This window comes from Cyanistes caeruleus, chromosome 1, assembly GCF_971803275.1.
Source record: "Cyanistes caeruleus chromosome 1, bCyaCae1.hap1.1, whole genome shotgun sequence".
NCBI classification, from domain to species: Eukaryota; Metazoa; Chordata; class Aves; order Passeriformes; family Paridae; genus Cyanistes; species Cyanistes caeruleus.
The window spans coordinates 116,191,113-116,216,160 of NC_141701.1; the positions used below are offsets into that span (position 1 = coordinate 116,191,113).

Below are 25,048 nucleotides of genomic sequence, written 5' to 3' on the forward strand. Positions count from 1 at the left end.
AAACAGCAGCTAAGGCAATAATCATTTTAGCCTACTGCTTTAGTGTCAATGAATAGAATTTGTTTCTAAACTTCCACGTTCTCTCTTTTATAAACTGTTTTATTCTACTTTACAACAGATGTTACATTATTTATTCTCCTGCTATTTTTAGTTTGTTGTTTCATTTTTAAAATCCTTTCTCCTTGTAAAACAAGGGTGCCAAACAGCATTCAGCTGTCAATCTGAAAATATGTGACAAACTTGAATCATGTATTGATAGGCTTTTCATCTTTATCTGTTTAAGAGATGAAATTACAATAGTCTCAAAAGGACTAATTGCTTGATAAGTTAATATTTTTAGAATATTTATAAACAATAAAAGAAAAGCAACGCCTATGACATCTCTCTAAAAGTGCAGTTCAAAAGATTTTTCATAGAAAAGACATACCAAAGAAATTAAAAGTGTTCTGCAAATTGCGTGATTTAATTTATAATATGATTTTCACACTCATTAATGCACAGAGCATTATGTAAAGTTTAGAATGGAGTTTTTGTGTCTTCTGATATCTCCCCTGCAACTGCACACTGAGTATCTAATCCCTTGATTCAATCCCTTTAAAATCCCCATTTTTTTCTCTATAAAAACTGTAACAAAATCAGTGTTTTCCCTGACACCAGATCAGAACTTAATTCAAGATTCATTCATGTCAAAGCTCTGCAATATTGCATCTATCTTCAAATCTCTAACAGCAGAAATATGAAGAGACTTCAGAGAGCAAAACCATACCTTCATTATTACTTTTAAAAGAAAAGAGAACTTTTGATGGATTCTGTTATGTCACCTGCCTCTGCATTAAACTGCTGAGCTGATCCAACTCCAGCATACAGGGCCTGCTGGAGGAAACTGTTGTTTAGTACTCATTCTTCAAGTCTGATTATTAAAGATTATTTTGCAATTTTAGCATCTGATCTTTCGCCAGAAGTTAGGTAAAACAAAACTGAATAAACATGAAATTAAAAACTAATCAAAACAAAGAAACAATTACAGTAGATTTGTGCATGAGAATCAGTGCCCAGACTGAGTTATAGAAAAGTGGGTTTCACTCTTCTCCAAAAAAACCCACTGGATTCAGATGAATTATTATATTGAGGACAGGGATAGTTCTGGGTTTTTGTCACATGGGATAGACTGATACTTCTTTCCCTATCTTGTTTATTTTACTTCTCTGATTTTTAGTATTTTCTTTTTCCTCACTTCCTAATTTTTCTCATTTATGTTTTTCTGACTAATTTCTCTAGCTCAGTACAAGCCATTTCTAGTCCCACACTCCAGTCAGAAGATTACTGAAAAAGGATGCAAAGGTGCTCCCTGCAACTGAGATGAAAGATTAAAGCAGTGAATTAGTTTTCATGCATTATTTTTGAGCTTGGAAATTAATTGCTTGTGACCTATTCATGCAGCCAGTTATAATGTGTAATGTAACAATTCCAGAGAGCAAAGGGCAGGTGACCTTCCTGACTGCCAGCTGCATAATCCACTAATATATTTCAACAGATCTGTGATATAGACACAGGACCTGTGGCAGATTTCCTTGCCAATAGTAACCTCCTTCTTGGACTTGCAAGAAGATTGTCATCTTGAAGAGATTTATCAAGACTGGGAAAAGCTGAATGAAGTTTATAGATTGCTTTAAGCTGAGACATTTTGCTCAACCACAAGATTAAAAACACAGTATGTAGAATAAATGGAGCTGGCTTAAACTGAAAATGTGTGCTTGTATTTCTTCAAGTGCACAGACAGAAATAAGTTTTAATTAAGCAATCCTTATGTCACTTGCAACAATTTATCAATTATTTAACAATATTTTCCAAGTCAAATAAAAACTTAGAATCATAGAACTGTTTAGGTTGGAAAAGTCCTCTAAAATCAAGTTCAACCATGAGCCCATTACTGCCAAGTCCACCACAAAACCAAATCCCTGTGTGCCACATCTACGTGTTTTTTTAATACCTCCAGGGATACTAACACTTCCCTGTCCAGCACATTCAAATGCTTGTCAATCCTTTTGGTGAAGACATTTTTCCTGATATCCAATCCAAGTCTCCCTTGTTGCAGTTTCAGTTCCTTTCTGGTTGCTCTGTCACTTTTTACCTGGGAAGAGAGGCTGACCCCCACCTGGCTACTCCCTCCTTTCAGTCAGGAGTAGGCACTTGTAGAGAGTGATAAGGTCCCCACTCCTTTTCTCCAGGCTAAACAAATTCTGGATCTTTCACTAGTGCCCAAGACCCTTTTCTAGCTTTACTGGCCTTCCTTGGACCCACTTTAGATATATGTAAGAATGCAACGATAATCTGAATTAAAGCAAGTGATATAAGCAGAATTATCAATAATCTGAGTCTGACATGGCTCAGTATTTCTAAATTATTAGAATTCCCATTGTGGATAAAGAGCTGTAGCTGACAAAAAGGACTTCCCTCCATTAAAACTGACATTTATTTTTTTCTGGATTTCATTCTATGAGTGAATGAAATTAGAGTTTTCCCATCAACTATGCATACACTTATTATGTATTCTACGTTGCCAGTTCAAATTCAAAAGCAATGTTTATGGAAGGGCTGCATTTATTAAGCTTGCTTTGACAGTGGTCTCCAGATACAGTGATTCAAGTTTATTACACTGCAGGAGGATAAACTTGAGTGGCAACATGAGGCACACATAGAAGAGTCACAGCAGAGTTTGTCAATTATAACTTCAGCTAGCTTGCAACAAGATCTAGACATTAAACTCACAGCCCCATGAACTGAGTACTCTGAGAGAACAAATTTCATCATAAATGCTGTAGTCTGGAAATACAGATTTTGTTCAACATGAGGTGCCTCCTCTTCCTACTAGAAAAGGAGATTTGCATGCATCTTTGTTCGTGTTGCCTTCCTTCTTTTTTACCAGTAATCAGAAATTAAGGAGACTGGACACTTATCCAGCATACAGGATTTGATCCCAAATGGGTTGAATCTGTAAACACCTTGATTATTGAAGTATGTATTCAATTTCTGTTTCTCAGTCCTTTCTACTCCACATGAAAAATAACATTCACTGAATCAGAGAGTGACTGAGCTGACCACAGCTACCAATATCCCAGGATATTACACATTTTGGGTTTGAGTCACCCCTAGCATTTCTTTCTCCAGAAATTTTGTCTAGATGCTAATAGAATGACTGAAATTTTTAAAGAGTGCACAAGAAAAAGCTGCCTTGTTAAGACTGACACCACCATAGTTTCAAATGTACTATTAATTGGAACAAAGGAAAATTTTAGCCATCTTTCTTTTAAATTTTGTCCTTCTGTGACATGGCTGCCACTGTAGTCTCCTGTTTATCCTTCATAGGTCTGACACTTAAATGCAATGGCAGGAAGCACCATAAAATCTATTGCAAGATCTAAGACAGAAACAGAAAATATTTAAAAGCCTATTAGTTTTGATATGAATTGCTTGCAATTCTTGTATTATGAAATAAGTATTATAAACAGAGACTTCAGGATTCCATGCCCTTGCCACCCACATTACAGTATGTTCTGACATATTTGTGTAGCAGAAACTTTGAAACTATTTTTTCCCCAGAGATACCTAGACAACAGATGCCAAGCCACATACATGAATGAAAAGGTAGACTGATATATATATATATTTACTGTACTTTTTAAAAAATCCATTCCTTAAACCTTGGTAAAATCTCACCTGACTAGATATACTTCAAATCTGAGCTAGACATCTGGTCTCCCTCTATAAATAGAGGGTGTTTCCTAGTCACCATTCATCTGTTTTAATGTAGATGTCACAGAGAGGTCAAATGAATCATGCCCTGAAGTTGTCTATTTCTGTCCACTAATTATAAAGGGACAGTGGCTTTGACTTAAGGTGGATATTTAGGTAAGAGGACCAGCATATTTAATACAGTACAAAAAGTCATGGAATAGCAGAGGTCAGCTGCCATTTATTATTTCACTCTACTACTCTTTTAGAAGGTAAACCATGGCCTATGAAAATCTGGATAACAAATTTTAAAAGGGCGAAATGTTTTAAAAACTGTTGACACTGAAAACCGATTTAAATTCAATCCTTTGAAAGGTTAAGCTCCATTTTGTGCCTGCTTTTGTTTACAGAGGACACCTGCACAAACATTTCAGGATTCCTCTACTCCACTATAAATGCAAAAGTGGTTCAAACATCCTCTGACTTGAAGCCACCTGTGACTTTGTCCTGGAACAAGCCTTCAATGCAGTCTATAGAGAAGCATCAACTAGCATGCATGGTCAAGCTTGTTGGTTCATAGTAATTTCCTGATATGTTTGGGAAGGAAAATACCTGTCTGGCCTGGATACCTGATTCCTCTTGTCCAGGAGACTCCACACTGGCATTGCACACAGCTTCACATTGCCAAAGAAGCACACAAATAGTCTATAAGTTAGGTTTTTTTTCTTGAGCAAGAAGCTGCAGCCTAACCTTACCCAGTACAATCCCACTCTTCTACGTGCAGTTATTCTCATGAGTCATCTTGTATGATTCATGTTTTTTATAAATAGGGGGAGAAATTCTGAATGTGCCCTTGTGTAAAACTGTTTGTAGAACAGGTCCTACATAAAATGTCTTCTTACAGGCAGTATGAGATCTGACAAGGTAATGGACTCCATTTTAGCTGTATACGGCCTTGTTTGATACGTACTGTGATTTATCTTGATCAAGTTCTCTGAAAAGAATTTAAAAGACTGACTCTAAAGAACCTAGGGCTTTGGTATATAAATTAAGGAAATTGTTCTATATAGAAAAACAAAATACATATAAGAAGGATGAGCACAAAAAGTTATGTTGATAGACCAGCTAGATATGGCAAAAAGAAGACAGGAGAACAAAGAAAATATGCCTTAAATTTCTTTAGCATCAGTATGTTCCACTAGGAACACAAGACCAGGTTTGTGCCTTGTGGCTTCCCATTGTCACCTACTGTCACCCTGAGAACTCAGTTTTTTGATCTCGTTGACACAGTTTCTAAAGACTTTCCCAGGACAGTAACTGTAAACATAGATATGTGTACATTCTCCCTGATACACATCTTTTGATAGACATCTCTCACTGCCAGTGGGGTTAGGAAGGTGTTAAACTGACTGTCCAGCCTCTGGCTGTGGTCAGAAACCTATAAATCCTGAGAGAAAAAATAAAATTCTCTCCTTTCTCCATCACACCTCGAGCTGTGTCCGTGTGACTCATTTCGTGTCCAGCAGCAACAACCTACAACATGCAATAAACTTCAGGTTGTGCTCATTGATAATATCTTGTCTTTCCCAACAGTCTAGAGAGTATATTAGCTATTGAGAACACACTTGAAACACGTCTCCTTCTGGCCTCAAATACTTGTAGCATGCAAGGCTATTTGTGAGATACACCAGCATCCTGAATTGAGACCTGTCTTCTCTAGCAGTAGATTCTCTGCACCATTGAGCCAAAGAGGAGGGAGAGCTTGGATGAATCACACACTGTAAACAGTTAGCTCAGGACTGTATGTACCATCCTCTGAAACCTCTCATTTTTCGCTAATGACTGAACATTACACCTTTCAAGGATTTTAGTGAAATAAATTATACCTTAAAATCCTAATGAACAGTAAAACTTTCAGTCTGACTAGAATATAGGCAGGTTTGTTTAGAGTGTTTTTTGCTTGTTTGGGTTTGGTTTTGTTGGATTTTTTTAAAAAAAAATTAAAATAAACTGAGAATGAAAAATCAGTGAATTAATGATTCATATACATTTTCTTAGGCATAATACTTTACATCCATGAAATTAATATAGGAAAATCTCAATGCAGTTCTGGTAGCTAATGATATCACTTTGAAAGATTGCAATGAAAAAAAAAATCTCAAATCTTACTTATTATACATTACTGTTTTTTTAATGTCATCATAAGTCTTGATTTATAGGGAGGAAATTAATTCCACACTTGCTGACAATTCTTTTTTCAATGTAAGAGTACAATAGCAATAATGATTTTAGTGAAAGACTATAAAGAATCCTCTAAAATTAAATTAAATACCAGTGTAAGTTATATTACTGCTCAAAAATGAAAAGGAAATTAAAGAAAATAAAATCTATGTAAAGCTTATTACTAGGATTTACAGGCATATCTGCATATATGTTCTGTTCCTATTTTTCTGGTTATATATTGCAAAGCGTAAGTTGATGATAAACTTAAGGAATATACATATACAAACTGAGCAGAAAGCTTCTACCTCAGCCTTCTGATTGGGGACTGCACCCTTTCACAGGTTTGTTATAGCCTGTGTTGTTTAACAATGTCACTTCTTAGATCAACTGAGTTAGAAAGACTCCAGTGTTAAAAGAAAATCACTGAGAAAGCATTTTCTGGTTTATGACTGAGCATAAGTGCAAATAGCTTTCAAAAATTAATTTCTCAACTAAAATATTTATGGAAGATCATCATCTGTTTGTGTTTGAATGCGATTCTCTTTCTGTTTACTTAGCATACAGTCTACAACAAGATGCCAGATTTTGGCTGCTGCTGGCCAGGCAAATTTTCCTCTCTTGACTCCCAAGCAAATATTAACAGGACCGGTAGTGACAGGCTACAGGTTTCAACCCCAGACAGAAAAGGTGTTTGAAGGGAGCACAAAGTGAAAGATTGCAGCTATGTGATGTTAATTTTCAGCAGGTGTTGAAAGGTTCTCATAATCATCCTTGAAACTGCTTTAGTTTACATCAAGGCCACAACGACAGCATATTCAGAATGAGAAGGTTGCACATGGCTTTTCAATTGTGATTGCTCCATCTTCAGAACCAAATCACTCCCAGTGAAACAGACAAAAAATGTGATAATTTATCTTCCTAATTATCTGCAAAAGATTCTGTAATTGAATATGTCTGATATCTTCACCTCTGTTTCTAGTTTATATTTACTTTGAATATATTCTTACATCATTGTAGTAATTTCATATGATTTCTGCTGACATAAAAGGCCAATGCATTACTTTTAGAAAAATGGCAGATCTGTACAAAACGTTGTTATCTGTTTCTCCCCACAAGCACATCATAAATAAAGACATTCTAGGAAGTAGTCTGAGGTGCTCAATAAAAAGTGTCCTGCTTTCTACAACCAGAAAAAGAGCTAATCCAAGTATCTATAGGGTCTTACCTGCCCCTGATGAACTTGATCAAGAGTAACCCAGCAGAAGTTGAATGGACCACAGCAGCAACAGAGGAGAAGAGAGCAGATACCTCAGCATCCTGATGTAACACTCTGACTCACTAATGGGTCACACCTGCCTTGAGCTCCTGCCCCACATCTGGATGCAATGCAGTGATCACCTGGCACTGCTTTCCTCTGACAGGTGTGTGATAGCTCTGCATATGCAGGCCCACATAACTTCCATGTATTGTTTCAAAATAAGGAAGATCCACTATAATTAAAACACTGAAAATTAATTGTAACAATGTAAATGAACTTGGGAAGTCAGCAGCATCCTATAAGATTCTCCAGTCTATGGCAGTTGTGATATGCATGTGGAAAACATAAATTTCACATAAAAAAATAAACATCACTAGAAAAATACAAGGAATTTTAAGGTGATTTATTTTAATAACACTTGATTTCTTTTCAGTTCTTTGCCTGGTAAGTAAACTCCAATTGTATTTGAGATGATGCTGTATTGAATGTGTTGAGTGGGAACTGGACCTTAAGCTTCAGTGGGACAATACTATATGCTATCATTTTAAATTAAGACATTTACAGTGAACTTGACTATGAAAGAAGGCTGCATGTAGCTTTCCTTAAACAATTACCTTGGTTCTGAACTCAGGTAGTAGCCACAAGACCTAAAAGCTCAAAAAAGCAGTGGCACGTCTGTGGCACCACAGAGCAACCCTTAAAGACATGGGGACTTGATCTTAAAAAGAAAAATGTCAAAAAAAATTATAATGAAAGAGTAACTTAGTAAAAACACTAATGCATTCAAATGGATATGTTCAGACATTTTACTTCTTACCCTTATGTTTCAAGAAAATTCAGATTTAAATGAGTGAAATATTTTTTTTCAAAATTATATTTTCCTTCAGGACACTACATGATAATCAGGAAAATAGTAAGTGCACATAAAGGGACAAATCAAAAATAAAATAATCCTCAGTGGAGTCATGGTATAATTCTTGTAAGAGCAGATGTAGATAAGATTCTGTAAGCAAGTACCTCCAGACCTGTGTTCCATTTCCTTGGCAGAAAATGGTCTGGAAACAAGAGCAGCAGCATTAAAATCTTATGCTGAAAACTGAACATGGAACCTGTCAGGTGCTAAGAACTCAGAATTATCCTGCAGAATTTTCCGCTCTATGGCACATGAGGTACAAAGGAGGGGTGGTAGTGTGCTCACTTCATATAAATACAATGCAGAATTCTTGACAGCAAATGTTATAACACTTACATGAAATACTGAGTGCAAAAGAACATTGAAGAGGATTTCTACTTAATTTTTAAAGGTTTCTAATAATGTTTCAGAATTATTTTTAGAGACCGTTTTGATGAACACAGCCAAACTGGCCAACCAAGACGAGCGTCCACTGTTCCATTCTGATAATTATGGACAAATATTTTTTGTGATGAAAAACATAAGTGATTTCATCTTTTTATAATATTGTCTATTTTTTCTTTCAGTTCCTTAAACTACAAGTTTCACAGAGGAATGCCAGTCCCCTTTAAATATGCTTGGATTGTATTTACCGCAATGGATCTTTCCCATTTTCTTGTACTGCACTACTGAAATATATGGTTGGTATTTCTGTCCTGGAGACTCATTTGAAAATAGAGCTGTGTCAGAGCTTCCTGAGTCTCCTATTTCAGAATACCAATGCAATTTTATTTCTCTCAAGAGTTGGGAAAAACTCTAACAGTAATATACTTTTAGAAATACCTCTCTAGTGACAAATTATCACCTAATAAGTATAGTTACTTACAAGCACATAAATACTTCATTGAAATGCAATGTAATTTCATATTTATGAATTGACTTGTCTGCATAGCTGTCATTAATGTTAAAATAATTGTATGTAATGTTCTTCACCTATGACAAACCCTTACTTGCTACTAAGGACACATGAGCATGAAAATTCATTGTACTTACAATACTTAGAAAAAATTAAATCATTTGGAGAGGAGTTTGATTTAGGGATGGAAGGTGAAAATTCCAAGCTCTAATTCAAAGTATCCTAATTAAATATAATTCTTTTTTAAAGAAGAATTAGACAAATCTTAACTACCTAGAAACAGAAAGTAATTTAGCAAATGTATAAATCACAGTTTATACCAAGAGTCACAGGTAGTATTGCAGCTTAGTGATTCCAACTCAATATTTTATCAAAACCACTCTTTGTATCACTGTAAGACACATTAATATTTCATATGTATAGACAGAAGGAATTTTTTCATCTACTCTAAACAAAAAAAAAAAATTGCTTCTAATATTTGTAATCTGACATTGACTTTCATACTTATATTTTCATTTTCACCCTCTTGACAAAAAGACAGGCCCATTCCTATACTGAGTTTGCATAAAATCTCCTTATTCCTCTTAAGGGGAGTGATTCTCTCTATCTCTGTGGTTCCCAGATTGGTATTGTCCAACGTGACACAGAGGCTCATTTCTCTCACATACATGTACAGTCACAAGTCAATACTCAGCAGCTACACCACAGCCCCTTACCTTATACTTTGTAACATGATCATCATCATCAAAAGCCAAAGTGGAAAGAAGAAAAAAGTCTTTTAGCTGTGCAATTTAGTAGTATGCTTATTTCATTTGCAGATTATTTTACTTAAAACAATTACAAAAGATACCTTAAACTTTGTCTATTTAATCTGGCACACACTATAAAGAAGTTGCTCATAACAGAGGAAGAAATGTGGGGGTTTGACAGACACCAGAAGATTAAACTGAATGTTTTCCTTATTGAATTTTTGCTTATGAGAGAGGTATGGATTCAGAAGAAATCTCGTTTTATATCTTCAAGGAAAGAACCTCCAAGACATGACTTGAGATTTCTGTTGCAAATCTTTTGCCCAAACCCAGACCAAATTCTATTGCATATGATTGAAAAATCCATTACTAATAAGTGAAGCACAGTGAAAGCTTTGCCTGGAATGAACAAATTAATGAAAGATCTAATTAGGCAGCAATTTCCTGCAGATTTCTTCCCTCATGAGCTGGAACATTTTTCTGACTGGAACAGGACTGGAACATTCAGTTAGCATGATCCAATCCTGTTCTCCATGTTTATTAAACACATACATCAGGATTGTGCTCAGACATTTATCTCCCATATATATTCCTCAAATACACAGAGGAATAAACACAAAATGCTTTTAGCAAGTTGCCTATTCAATCAGCTGGACTGGTGGAGTATTGCTCTTGGTTCACAGCCTAACCCTCTCTGTGATAAGCAATGTTTGCTACAGGCTGAATCATCAGTCACAAGAGTTTTCAGAAGTAGTGTAATCTTGGACAGTCAAGCTAGTCACTTTTCTTTTAAGCCTCCAAATAAGGTTCCAAATAGGTTTGCTATCCTAACAGAAAGACATTAGGGAAATGATTGACACTTAAAATTTGATGTAGATCTGTTACTGTAGGGCTTTCTGTCTTTCTACTCAAACCTCCCCAAGAATATTTGCATTCACTTAATCACAGTTATCATAGCAGTTCAGAGTTTTCAAGCCTTTATGTAAAATGCATATTTTCCTGATAAACAGCTAAAATTGATCAGTCTGTCAACACCTAGACTTTCTTGGAAAATGTCATTGGATCAAAGCCCCCACTTCTTCATATTTCATTGGAAAGTACTTTACTACACGTGTCATTAAATTACAAGGAGGTGAGAGGCAGAAACTGTTGTTTTCTAAATATTTCTCCTCCTTACAAAGGGGAAAATCTTCCATCATCTGTAATCCATGTAATATTTTCTTTCTTTTGTGTGATGCAATCCATCCAAGTCATTCATGATTTTTTCAAAGAAAAAGCACCTTCTCAAAGTCAAACCCAAGATATTTTTATACAATGTGAAAATATTTCAAGGGATTTTTCCTCTTAGATATACTAAATCTTTCGAGACATTAGTTAATAAGAAAGGTATAATTGTTAATTTCTCAAAGGGCTCACTAGAATTCAAAGATACTTTTAAAAATGGGTATATGAAGTGGGAACAGGATAGCCTCTCATAAATACATGTTTTAGAGACTGGCAGCAGAACTTACATCTGCAAGACTCTTCATTCTCTGTATGGTTATTGTTTTGTCTCTTGTCTGTACAGCATTTTGTTATGTTAATTTAAGTAGTCAATGCAAAAAAAAAAAAAAAGCAAAAAAGACCTGGCGTAAGAGCTGTAATGGAGTGATCATTAATGCTTGCATAACTGGAAATGCAATGCTTGAGTCTACAGAACTTCTGAAAGGACCTCTATAAACAAAACCCAGCTCAGCCTTGACTGTTGCTCTCTTTGGAGCACAAGATCTCCTAGTGACAGACACCATCACAAATACGTATCTCACACTATGATGTAAGTTTCATCAAAAGGACGTATAGCATGTCTATTCACTATCTCTCATATCTCATCTGCTAGGAAAGACTATCCCTAAGAGCAAATATTATTAATCAATTTTACTTCTTTCTCTTCACCTGTTCTAATCACATTGTAGGAGATGTAGTAACTCTAATCTATCTGTTCAGTGTTCCTTGCAACAGTACAACATATTTCTCATATTAAACTATGTAATGTTCTTGTGCCTCAGAAGCAGCTCTGCAGGAATTGGCTGATGATATTGTTGGTTGAAGGAAGGAGTGTACAGATTTATATCTATATATTTATATATATATATATATAAAATTCACATATATATAATATATACACATATTTAGATATATATATGTATATATCTTTAATCTTGAATGCTTTAGGAAGATGACAAATATGTGAACTTAACAATTTCTGCTAAATAAAACCTACTAAAATCTTTTGAACGCAATTCTGTTATCTATTAAAACTTCCTAAAATTCAGCTAAAATGTAAACCTTGTAGTTTTTTTAAAAAAATCTCAAAATAGCACCTTAAAAAGTCTTTAAATCCAGTGTCCTATCTGAAAATCTCAAGGCACCATAGTGGTATTACTTCAGGCACCTCATGATGTTGTTTTGTGCATTTACCAAGGCAGTTTCCAGTATCTCTTTCATCTCCTTGCCAGCATATGACCATTTCAGCTTCTGCTCATTTCCTCTACTTATACCAGGAGGACATGGTTTAACATTTGAAAATTGAAGAGAAGCAGAGACTGATGTCACTGCCAACAAGAAATTAAATGAAATCTGAACAGGCTAAATCCTGCTGATAACAGCAGACAGATTTCCCATTTTCTTCAATGGAACTATGAATATCTGTGCTTTGTGTAGTACTTGCATTCATTATATTTGTAACCATAGCTGCATACGCTGTAAACTTAAGAATATGTGTAGAGTTGTTTACTTAGAAGCACAAAATCTTGTTTGCATGAACATCTTACATGCCAGTTTGCAGATTTAAGCATTTTACTCACAGAGAATTTTAAAATAAATTTTATTCTAATACTGTGTAAACAAGTTCTACTGAAAAATAATTAAGTTGTTCCAAAATAAAGCTGACATGAAAGATTAATGAAAAGCCAGTAATTCCTAATGTATTTTTCCATTGTTCCTCCTTCATCTTTTGCATCTACATCATTGCTGACTGACTGCTGTTCAGCATAGTAGATATGCCAGTCCTTATTCTTACCTTTTTTAAGTCAGTAATTTTAGGACAGGTATGGAAGAACCTGTGCCTTAAATTTAGATTGTGTACTTCTCTGATAAAAATCTGTTTGGGATGAAATGGAGAAGGAGCTAAAGGAGGTAATAGAGGCAGTGGAAGAAAATATAGTTTCAGCATCACAATGTCTACATTATGCAAAATAATTCTTTTCCCTTTTTAAAATAGCATTTTAGTCAGCTGAAAATGACATAACTAGTTTTGTTTTGCCCAACAGAATAATTTTCAGCAATACTATTTTAATGCTGAACATGTCTTCAAGTTACAAAAACAAGCAAAAAAGGGTGCTAAGGTTTTTAAATACCTTGTAGACTCTAAATAGGAAGAGTTCAGATGACTGTACCATTCTAGAGACAGATTCTTCTCTGTGATGAAACATTCAAACATTTGAAGGGAAAATGAGTAATTCCCTTATTTATCCTTTTTAAATACATGTGTAACCAATATGTCTTTCATTTCACATTTTCAGCTTTCTTTAAAGAAAGCTCTTACAAGTTCAGCTCAGTGTGCTAGGACTACTCTACGCAGAAACTGTTTCTTAACTACACTCTTCAGTTATTAGTGATCATAACAACAGGTCACAGATTCATAACCTTCCTGCTCAAAACTGAAAAAGACAGAATGAGATATTTTATGTACTTTCCTGTGACTTACAAGCGTGATATGGAAAATTAATATCAAGTTCATAGATTAATGTTTACCCATACATCACTCCTGGGACCACAACACTTCAGTTTTAGGCAACATATTATAGTGAGAAAATTAATACTGCATTCCATCTATTTTATGATCATTTTACATAGATCTTGTCAGATAATCAGGATGATTATTTTAATTTATACTGAATATGCAAAAGATCTGGCAACAACTACATTTGAAGTGTTCTGTGTTGTAATTAGAGCAGGGTGAAAACCAAAACAAATTTACTTTAATTATTTCCTCAAACTTAAAATTATGTGGGCCATATTCTGCATTTTCCCTTCTAAACCAAATGACTACACCAAATAGGTCAGAGAACACAGTGTTCCTTCCAGTATATAAAACCTGGTTTCCATCCCCTCTTGTCTTTGGGATTTAGGGAAGGAAATAGAGGATAGGAAAGAAAGATGAGTCAACCCTTTTCTTTTTTTTTTTTCCCCTCAGCTACAGTTGGTGATGTATGATAGAGAATGGAGCTCTCAAGGCTTCAGTTGCTCCTTACTATTTTTCTCTAACTACCTGCCTGCCTCTGCTGAGGAAGAGCAGCACCAGAGAAACAGCTGCTTTTCTTCCTCCAGGATTCTACTGAGAATAATGGAAGAGACTACAATGGGTAGAAACCGAGCCCCATATAGATAATTTACTACCATTGCCCATCCTCATAATTTCCATCTTAGGGTATATCTGCCCTGAAAATGGCTCCACGGAAATTAAAGGAGTTCTTAGTGGCATAAGGTAGAAAACAGAGTTATTATAAGATGATCAGTACTGAGTTTCTGCCTTCCTCTTTGAATCTGTCTTCACCTGGTGAAACCATGATCTCTTGTCTCAGTTGCCATATATTTCTCCTGAGTGTTCCTCACCAATTCTGTACAAAGTAGGCAGAAATTAGATTAATCTATGTTGACTGATTCTGCACAAAAACATATCAAGAACACTAATAATATCCATTACACTAGCTGCACTGTGAAGATACTAATCACCCCCGAGAGAATACAAACGTTGTAAATCAACATGGCTGTTTGTGAAATAATCATTAGACCATGGCTGAAGGGAATGATTACATACTCTGGCCCTGTTGTTATTATTAGTAAAACTGGAATTAATTTAAAACCATTCTCCAGCAGAGTCAGCTTGCTGGGATTGTACATGAAGTGCAGACTTGACCTAAAGAGGAGGTTTTGTCCTTTTCTACAGAAATGCCATGCATGCCTCAAGCTGAACTTGCAACCAGCAGTGCACTGAGATAGCCCCTTTCACCACATATTGACAGTTCTGTGAAGAGGCTTTAAAGAGCTAGCTTGAGTGCTAAGGTAAATGACTAATGCAGTGGATAGTATATGGCTCAAAATCACAACTGTATGGAAAGGGAATGAAAGAGAAAAAAACCAAACAAAAATAATTTAGAGTAAACTTTGTTCCAAATAGAGAAAATTTCATATATTCAGACAAAAATCACAGCAAAGAAAAGAAAATCATATTAATCTTTATCAGCATTTAGAACCTACTTAAAAATACAAATTTACTACCATTATTTTTACTTATATTTTTTAAAGTCTGTTTGCACAGACTTTTCACCTCCTATTATATTATACCAAATCATAATATTTGTGACAGATTACTGTCTATTAAATATGTGTTTTAAAGCAGATTTATAATATTATTGTCTAATCCAAGTTATAAATTCATAAGTACACATGTTCATTTTCCAAACAAATCTTTGTACCTATATCTAAATGAAACAAATAATCGTGCATCATGGACTAATACCAATCCAAATATTTCTTCCTGTTGAAGGAGTCTTTTGTCATTTAGGACTCTTTAGTTTTATATCTATTTAACAAATCTGAAGCAGAAAACAACCATTGTGTTATTGATTTATCTCCACTTCGACAGACTTTCTTAAACTTTATATAATTACTTGCATTTATTATGATCTGTCTACCATCTATGTAGCTCTCATAGAAATGCTAAAACATCATGCTGGGCTGCTGTGTTGACGGCAGGTTGCCTCCAATTTCCACCTGTTATACTGTATTAAAATAGATAAGAGAGTATTAAATACAGCGGCAACACTACTTAGTGTAATTGCTGTGGGGATGTTATTCCATCATTACCGAGACACACCGCAGCGCAGAAGATAACCCTAGGATGCAGCATATGCCAGGAAACTGATTCTGACATGTTCTGTAACTGAAACCAAGCCCAAGAAAAAATAAACTACAAACAAGTATGTAAGTTAAGTAACAAGTTCCCCCTGAGCCACGTTTTCATAGATTTGAGCTACCACCACTGGTTGAATTTGGTGGTTGGTTTCATCCCAGAGAATGTGACTGAAAAGGGAAAAATTGTTCAAAATATTGTGAAAGCATTTAAGATAGCTACAGCTCTTAAAGATTTTTCACAAAAGCTCAAAAATTCTTTTTTTTTTTGTTTCATTTTTAAACTTTATTAGGCTCCCCAAATTAAAAAATCTATTATTCACACAGGCTAATTTCTAGTGTTTCATATAAATTCCTTTGTATGAAATGAAGTTATTAAAAGTACATATGTACTTATACATACATACACAATAAATATCTAATCATCAAATTGTGATTGTGGTCAAGGCGATACAAACCCTGACTTACTGAGAAACACCCAAATTTTTTGAGTTAAATAATACAGAAAAGTTAAAAAAAGAAAAATCAGGGCGATATTAGGAGGACCATCTATGTTGTGAGGTAAAAAATAGAGAGTGAATGGCCAAAAAAGTAATATATATAATTTTCTTGATGAAATAAAAGGATATGTTACCTTTATTATGAATGTAAAAAAGCTGAGTAGACATAATCTAGTAAACCAAAATCTTGAGTCACAATCAGAAGAAAAAAAGCACATCACTTAATGTAATGACCTTCCTTTTCCACTCAAGCAGAAATTAAAGAAAAAAGAAATAAAGAGAAAAGAAAAAATAAAGACACTAGATTTGAACACACATTTCCTCCCAAGTTTTTGCTTCAGTCCTTTCCTTAATCAGGGTTTTGGTAAGCAATTTAAGCAAAAGAATGTGATTTATCGTCCCTGTTCCCCTTGAGATCTGATGTATGTACAGAAACCTATTCTTAATCTCCCTACAGACAGAAGACTGGAAGATACTTGATGTGATAAAGCATAAAGAACAAAAAGAAAAACAGCTTTGAGAGAGAAGTCAGTGTGATAACAAGGCCACTTATCAAAGGAACCAAATCGCTGAGCAGAATTTGACACCAGCCATTGGGACACAGAACACAGGCAAAGGATTTGTCCTCTGACAATATAATCAGAGCCTCACTTTTTGTTTTGTTTTTTCTAAAAATGCAGGATTTCACTGTGCTTTTCATTGTAATCAATTCCAGATGAGTGTTCCCCACCCCCTGCTCCCTCATTTTGCACACAAAACACTGGTAGAAAAATACTGTTATATTCAAGAGCCACATGTACCTCTGCAACTTTTGGAAACACTTAGAAGGGTAATTTCACTTTTTGCTGGTTCTTGTTACTCCTTTCAGCATTTAAAAACTATTAATAAGCATAATATCTTTGTAGGCTTTTTATTTTTTTCACTATAATTAAACTAAATGGATAATCTGACTGTACAGGAATATAGAAGGTGCCTAATGATACTTCACTTTTCAAAAGCACATCTGACCTACCATTTCTAAATCACACACAAGAAAGGAATGATCCTGTAGTAATAAACAATTGGAGCATTTGGGGCCATGCATGTAATTAAAGTATGTCATGATCATAGTTTCTCTCAGTATTATACCTGAAGTTAGACATGACATCATTTGTTGGTAACTACAATTGATTAAATAAAAGTGTCATAAATTCCTACTTAATGACACATGTAATTCAAGATATTTAAATGTTTCTTTTTCTCTACTAAAATTAGTTATCTACATGTCATTTAATGGGGCTGAAAGACTCTAAGACATAATCATATGTGATATTTAGGAAAACCTAACTTACAACTCTCTTTATAATAAACTGCCCACATATTTTCTCCATCTGCATCTAGTTTGAAATTGTGTATTTTTCCAAAGCAAAAATGAAAACATGAAGATTAGCTATTAAAATTATCAAAGGGTTTCAGGAGGAAAGTGCTACAGCCTACAGAATTTCAGAAGTGAATGGAACATATCGTCACTGGAAGAGATAGCAGGGAAAGGAATGGTTTTCAGCAAGAAATTCTACATATTTTATATGCTTAAGAAATTAAAGTAGTTAATTACAAAGAAGTGCTCAGGATTCAAATTCACACACACACAAAGAAGAAAATTATGTTCTGTGATAAATGAATAACAGTAGGAAAAAAATGAATTCACGTTTTTAACCAGTAGTTGTGCAGAATTCTTTAGATGATTATTTTTCACTTTGATAGGGTTATCCTCTGATGGCAATACACTCAAAAAAGTTTTCATAGACTATTGCACAGAACACCATTATTTAACATCATGATTTTTGGAAGTGGGGTATATATATATATATCAGCTTTTTTCCTTAGTTAGTTTATTAATAGTGTAGTAATATTCTCATCTAGCACTGCAATAGATGAAAAGAAAATTATAGTCTGTATTTACAACTAACAGTGTCTGCAAATACTTTTTTTTCCACGTGTTAACCATTTCCTTTGTCTCATTATATCAGTGTGTAGCTGTTACAATTTGGGAATAAATGTTACAAATTTTTGTTGCATATATTTATCAATGTTTCAAAAGGTTGCCTTAGAAGTTATGCTTGCTCATTCTTTTCACAGCCATACAATATTTATGAAATGTCTGTATAATGATAGATTATTTATACTCTGATATTTATGGCACATCCTGATCTGAAAGTCTGTATGAAATTGTTCAAGAAGCAGCACAAACTGTAGCACATAACATGAAAAACTATTATTAAAAATGTATGGCAAACAAGACTCATAATATTGTTTTTTTAAAAAAGGTATTTTCTCCTATCATCTTGCAAATAAAAATCTGCTTTAAGGTTCACCATTCATCATTTATTATAGATATATTTTTGGCTGCACATAGGCATAGAAGTTTTTTAAATATTTCAATCTGAACAGTAAGCTATTGCTGAGCTGTAATGTCCTGTAGATATTTTCCTTCCCCCAAGGGTTTAAAGGTTAAGATTTAAATAAATGTGAACTTCTGGAATTTATCCCCACAAAATAATTATTTACTTTACAATTCAGAGGATATTTTTCTTGCTAAGATTACATAAGGCCTTGTTTTTATATATTTCAATATATTAATATATTAAGACAAAGAATATATTAATATATATTCTTTGAGTATATTAAGACAAAGCGCCACCACTCCCGTGATTTATACACAAAGAGGTAAAGAGTGGTCCAGGAAAAACTCTTATAGCACAAAAATGGAGAAGAGACTAAGCCCTGGCCCATGACAAGTTGGGTGGCAGCAGGGTTGAGTATACTTTTTAGTTAGCACAATTAAGTTTTTCCTAAACAAGAGTAGTGGATGTGATAACTGAACAACAGCTGGAGTGACATCCAGCTGTGCAGCTGGAAAGGATGAGGGCCATAGAGGAGGTCATTTGTGATCATGTTCTTCACTCCCCATGTATACCCAGTCTCTATGGGAGAGCAAAAAAGTCATTATGAGAATGTAAAAATACATTGAACAATATGAAATAGACGTAAAAAACCCCTAAAAAGTAACAAACCCCAAACAAACCAAAACAAGAGATTTTCAGAAGTCAAGGAATGGAAGAAAATGGAAATTCCAGGAACTGACATTCTAATAGGTCCATGATAGTAGAATTTCTTTACAATGGGTCTCTGAAAGAGTAACATTCATGCTTTTTTGGCTTAAGATTCAACAGTCTTTAGAAAATAGAAGGTCTGGTCTTCCAGCTATTAATTTCCCTGATCTGCCCCACCTATGTGTCACTCTGACTCCTAGAAAATCGGCGTGGAGCATTCACACATAGAAAGGAAGAAAATGTAAGTACTGCAACTTTAAAATGATCATGAAGTACCTAGAAGAAAAAAGGAAATAAATAAAAGAAGGATAATTTGTTTCTTATTGTGATGTTTTCAAAAAAATTACATTGCATTAAGAAAGGATGGACAACTCCAGCTGAACAAAATGTACAAGGAAACAAGAAAAAGGTATTTGAGGCACAGAATAATAAGGAGTTATAGCAATGTTATATATTAACTTTGAAAATACTGTGGAAATAAACCCATTTCTGTTTCAATAATTTTGGGAATGATATATGGATAATATGAAACTACACAGATACCATAACAAAACAAAAACTGGCATCACAATTGAGAAATGAAATATTTTGGTTAAACTGGAGTTAAACAATATTATAACGTCAGCATTGCTCTCTGGGTGACATATCACAGCAGCAGCTGGAACTTTGCACAATCTTACTGTTCTGACAAACGGGGTGGGACATTGATGGAATTGGCCACTCACCCCAAAGGAGATTTAGTCTGGACCAGAGTAAAAATAATTTTCTTTTTTAAGTTTAATTGGTATAATATTTTTTGAAAAAAAATTCTTTCAGAGCAGTAACCAAAACATAAAATAATAACAGTGTTAATGGATTTTGAATGGAAATTAATAATTTCTTAATAATTAAGGAATGATAGTCAATATTTGTAGATCATTGCACATTGTCAAGATGTTTTAAAAGCATTAAATATTCTTCAAAGCTCCCTCACAAGTTAGGTGTACATGATGTCTTATTTCAAGGATGGAAGAAAATTGATTTAGGGAATTTTGTTATTTACTCAGCCTTGTAACTGCCTCAAGAGCCAGAATGTAGGCATAAGTTAAATAATCCAAAATTATATCTTTCTACTCAACCCTAAGACTATCTTAATTTCCCCTCAGATTTGCCCTCATACTACACTCAGTCTTCCTACCTGGAAAGAATTTAATTTCCTATGTTTCTGTCCAATAGGCACCCATGGACTTACTCCTGAAGGTACAAGATAGAAAGCATGACCATGGGACATCCAGAGATAGTGTCCCTTTACTGAGGGACAGACTACCAATGAAACATGTGGATCATTACCTTCAAAAAACTGCAGAAATGCACATTACTGTGGTCTCACTGCATCTGGCATGTTGCTACAGGACATCATGCACAATGTCAGTGGTGCTTCCTGCCATTCCAGACCAGGAATGAACCAGGTCTCGATGCCCACTCCACCTGTCTTGCAGATTGCATGGAATTAGCAGGTCACTTTGGCTGGTGCAATGCATCCAGCAAACATGAAACACACCACAGATACCATATAGGGATCACACATACAGGTTTGAACTAAATTAAAGGACATATAGGACATCTATTCTTACAATCATAGAATGATTACGGTTCAAAAGCACCTTAAAGTTCCAACCCACTGTTATGAGTTGTTCAGAGCACACCTCATTTTTAAGTCAAATTCATTAACAAGAGGCAAGGATTAGTTTGAATTAAAGTAATAATAATGTTACAAAGCACAGACTTCAAATAGTTCCTGTGAACTTACTGCCTGTGTATTTTCCCATTATGCCTTGAAACACCTTGCACAGCTGCAAGCAGAATCAAGAGAGATGAGGATAACATTCCCATGGAAAATATTATATCTGTGAAAGATCTGATCTGTCGAGTGACATTTTCAGCCCTCTTTCCTTTTTGAAGTCTGGGCTTGCAAGTTCCTGAGGAACAGTGGAGAGCATAGAGTGGCAAGCAGCCAGCATTTCCAGCCTGAGAGGGCTTACTCTGAAAAGGCTTATGGTTTGGTGGGGGCACAGAGTTCCTTCTGTTTACTGGGAAAGAGGTTTTTCCTGATTATTACTGTGTGAAGCATTGTTATAGGACTGCTCTGCTCCACAGTAATCTCCCAAAGGCCTACAGGATTATGAACTAACATGAGGTAAGTAGCAAACAACAACCCAGTCGCTCCTGACCCACCTGTGTTTTCTTGTAACCTACAGTGGGCAGCTTTTAACGTTCATCTGTTTCTACACCCACCCTATTTACCTCTGCATTTCAAGCCAGGGGTAATACAGGGGTTTTAGTTTGAAATTTAGCTTCATTAAAGTCAGAATTAAGTTCAGACTTAGAGTAAAATCAGAGCAACCCTGTGAAATACCATTCCCAGCTTTAATTTGGCACACAGCTTCCAATACATTGCAGATGTAACCGACTATTGATGAGAAATATAAACAATAGATTTAAATTCAAATATCAGTACTAACTTGGTTTGTCAGAAAGAAATTTTATCTCTGAACTGGTTTTGAATTCCGTCACTGCAGCAATTAGAACGTGCTGTACTACATAGACACAAATATATTTTAAATTTATTTAAATAATCAATACTCTTCAATGACTGAACTTTGTAACTGTGACCTGTATTTAAACACAGGGAGAAAAGACCACTAGTGGTCTCTTTTTGCTTGTCAAATTTCAGGTATTTGTTCTTCTGTATTCTAATCAGTGGAGAGAAGGACACTTTTCAGATGGTGAAAACACCATCTGGACCAGCCTATCCCTTTCCTATGTCAGGCAGTCCATTTAGTAAGTGTGTTCCTAATAAAGACACTGAAACATTTGGTCTTCCAGAAGTTTCAAATTTTAGTTTAAAACTTATTTAATTCCTTGGACTTATCTGAAAAATTATATTTCTAAGAATGAAGCCACTTATAAAAAATAATGCACTGCAAGTTATATATAACATGCTGACTCATCAGACCTGGATGATTATGTATAGTATAATTTTGTATCTGTATTTTGAGATCTGTCAGGGGGACTTGTTCCTTATTACCCCATTTCTGCACATGGACATATGAATGCAGGCCAAGGCAACCAAGCTCTCCTATTTTTCATTGTTAATGATAAAGCTCTGGCATCTTAAAATCATTGCTTCTGAAGGAATATTTAAATGTATTTACGTTCTGCTAATTTTTGTGTTATAAATGCATAACTTCATAACTCTTCCTAACAGTGGATGAAACTATTTTGAAATACTTAATGGCATAAAATGTTATAAATCAATGTTTCCATTTATATGGAAACTACTTTGACATAATTTTTGCCATTGCATAGAACAACAGAGAATATAGTAAGTACATGATGTTCAGACATTGCATGCCAGATAGTGTTGTTATTTTAGGAAGAAATTGTTTTCATGGGGAAAACCACAAAAGGCTGCAAGAAAGTTTAGGAGTTTCTTGCAATGTATGATTCATTGGTCATTATTTTAGTATCTTAAAAAACTCAAACAAGCAGCAACTAGACTTTGATTCTAATAACAAAACCAGCTAAGTTCATACTCCTCAAGTATATTTTTAGGCAAAAGCAAAACTGTATTCAGCAATATTAAAGATATTAAGTAACTGAATATACGCTGAAATAATGGTTTGATTATCAGAAAATACATTATGTACATATTAAGACTGCTACCGATATCACACATATCTAAAAAAATATTCTTCATACTCAGATGAGTTACATTTTTGGCTATAAATTCGGGTCTTTTCTCAAGTGTCAGAACTATCTCCAGCTGCTTCATTTTGTGCACTACTATACAATTTAGCTGAAGCAGTGTAAAAATGAATGTTGTTAGAAAACTCATTTAAGTGTCATTTATTTCTAAATAGTTTCAAGGAAATAAATTATTCCACTTAAGAAGTAATTTCTATTGATGAAATTAGCTCAAGTTCATCTGCAAGGAAAAAAAATGCAAGACAAAAAACTAGGTGGTTCTGCTTTTGACTACTCTTTCTTCATCAGTTCTCTTAAGAGGTGTGATTCTCAGGGTGTTATGCAAGATCCTTCCATAAAAGCAGAAAAAGACAACTCAAAGATAATTGGTTTCACTATTTCCAGATGTGAGAGATTTGAGAGGAGCTATTACAAGACTCTTATAAGTTTTATGCAGTTATGAAGGGGAGTTATACAGTCTATTTTAGACCTCTAATTAGAGTGCATCCAAGAAGCAGTAAAGATTAGGAATGCAAGATTCCCTCTGCAGACAAAAGAAAGAAAAGCACTTTCCTCTACTCCGTTCTGCAAATAACTTGAACCAGTTAAGGAAAGAAAAGTTGTGCCACATTCACCATACCTTCCAGAGGTATTCAGTGCTAAAAAACCCTCCTGTCTAAAATAGCAAGAAGGACAAATAGCATATATGACTATCTTCTGAGCATTTCAACTGATTTATTTCCTCCCTCACAGCAATAGGCTCAGAATTAATGTATCACATTTATTTTACATTACTAAAGCCAAGAAAGCCTTAAATTGGAAAGTTTCAATACAGAATCAGTTAGGTATCTATTTCAGTGTTATAAAGGTGAATATTTGAACTGTTAGGATTGCCAATGCTTGTTGAATCTCTCAAGAAAGTTTTAATGTTCTTCTACTTCTTGTAATAAAGCAAATAGGACTTAAGTGACTGTGTTTCCCATACACAGATTCCTTTCTCCCCATCTTCTCTCTTCTCAACACTAAATCCCCTGCCTATTTTCAGCAATATTTATCAGGGAAGAAGAGATACAATAAGCTTTATAAAACAGCCAGGAGAGAAATTACTCATGCCCCATTTTCACAAAATTTCAGTGTCAGCTTGACTGTATTGGATTATAGAGTATTCATACATCATCTCAAAGGCAAGGGTAAACGGGGATTCTTTGGCACACAGAAAAATTTTTTACACCTTCCATACATTTGCAAGAGCTGAAGAGATTTTTTTATCTGGTACTTTAGCAAATAATAAATGTTAGAATTTCAGCACTTTGTGAAATTAGGAAACAAAAATTAATAATTAAAAAAAAAAAAAAGAGAAAATGATTATCCAAAGAAATTTGCTAGATGCCCATTTGAATTGGTACTGTGTGTTTAACACTATGTGTTAAAGCTGACCAGTCCAGGGCTAGGGTCTAAAGGGTTTCATTTCTCATCACTGATTTTTTATTTCTGTTATAGGGAAGAACTTGAGCTTATGCTCTTGTTCTCACAAAACATTATGGAACCAATGTATTATTTATGGAAATAAAAACTCCCAGTACTTTTACAGTTAGTCTGGTGAACAAGGAAGCAACTGAACGTCCCCACACTTTAAGGACAGCTCTCTCATACATGGCAAAATAAATTTTTCCAACTGATCTGAGCTGGGTCAAGAACTGTCTTGGGAGAAAGTCAGGTTGGGTCACTGGTATCCAGCTGGAATGGAAGGAACAGGAAAAGGCACTACATTGAAGAAACAGATAAGTGCATTTGGTTGAAGTTCCAGGAGGTTCTGGTCTTGATGATTTGGAAAGCAGGAAAACACACCATGACACCTTAGAGTATTCATAGTAGTTCTATTTTTATTTTCAGTAGATTGAAAACAAATTCAGCTGTTCCTCAGAAAATGTAGCTAATACCAGTAAAAGCTACTCTGTTTTTGATGTTTCCCAAAGTGTTGTAGATAAAATAGTGGAATCCTGAATTC

The 25,048-nt window shown here is 34.7% G+C and overlaps 1 protein-coding gene across 2 annotated transcripts in view; it reads right to left on the reverse strand.

Moving 5' to 3' along the window:
* The window catches only part of KCNH8 (potassium voltage-gated channel subfamily H member 8), a 175,265-nt gene that overhangs the window by 136,852 nt on the left and 13,365 nt on the right, over positions 1 to 25,048 (reverse strand). The window contains exon 1 of one of the 2 annotated variants that reach the window (XM_086852005.1): positions 7,181 to 7,308. The exons of the other annotated variant lie outside the window; for it this stretch is intronic. The gene's annotated coding sequence lies outside the window, so the exon portion shown is untranslated. Of the gene's footprint in view, positions 1 to 7,180; positions 7,309 to 25,048 lie in introns of those variants that run through there. 2 annotated transcript variants of the gene reach the window in all.